This window comes from Podarcis vaucheri (assembly GCF_965113315.1).
Source record: "Podarcis vaucheri genome assembly, chromosome: Z".
In the NCBI taxonomy this organism is placed as follows: domain Eukaryota; kingdom Metazoa; phylum Chordata; class Lepidosauria; order Squamata; family Lacertidae; genus Podarcis; species Podarcis vaucheri.
Window position 1 is genome coordinate 19,304,820 of NC_138758.1, and position 975 is coordinate 19,305,794.

Below are 975 nucleotides of genomic sequence, written 5' to 3' on the forward strand. Positions count from 1 at the left end.
AAAAATGTTTGGAAAATGAATAAAAAATTATTATAAAAAAACACAAAGTGATCCATCTAGTCTCCACTCCAGTCTGCTTCAAACGAAAATAAATAATAAAAGATCTCCTATCCAGACTCTGCAGTCTCCATACCTGCTCTGAGAGCTCCAGTCTCCTTTGGCCATTTTTTGGACTCCCTTGAGAAGAACAGCTGGACATCTAGGAGTTGCTGTTGGTGGTGGCAGGAGCAGGGCTCAGCTCCTCCTGCTCTTAAATATGCTCTGCTCAGTTCTGCAGCCATATCCTTTAGCACCAGGTGCACATATGCTCTCATAACCCCCCCAATTAAGCCAAGCCCATTTCTTTTTCTTCCTCTGCTCTCCCTTCTACCACTGAGCCCTGGAGACAAAGGTTAATGGGGAGAGGGGAGGGCAGACCTCCCCTCAAGAGTCTATGCAATAAGTCGAAGCCAGCTGCTGCTGGTGGTGGGCTGAAACTTGCAAGCTGCAAGCAGAGTCGTCTTTATAATATATATATATATATATATATATATATATATATATATATATATATATATATATATATGTTTGTTCGTTTGTTAAAAAGTTTTTCTCAAGCTAAATCAGATTCCATGGTATCTGCACATCCTGATGCCCCATGCAGCGCCCCCTTCCCACAGCCTCTCTCTCATGTGTGCTGCAAGAGCCCAAGAAGTCTACATTTGGAAGTAAAAAAATTCCTTCCAGTAGCACCTTAAAGACCAACTAAGTTAGTTCTTGGTATGAGCTATCTGAAGAAGTGTGCATGCACACGAAAGCTCATACCAAGAACTAACTTAGTTGGTTTTTAAGGTGCCACTGGAAGGAATTTTTTTGTTTTGACTATGGCAGACCAACACGGCTACCTATCTACATTTGGAAGGTCTGGCTGAGCTTCAGAGCAGTGGAGAAACCAGCAAAGGCAAGTGTAGCTCCCCTCCAAACACCAGAACCATC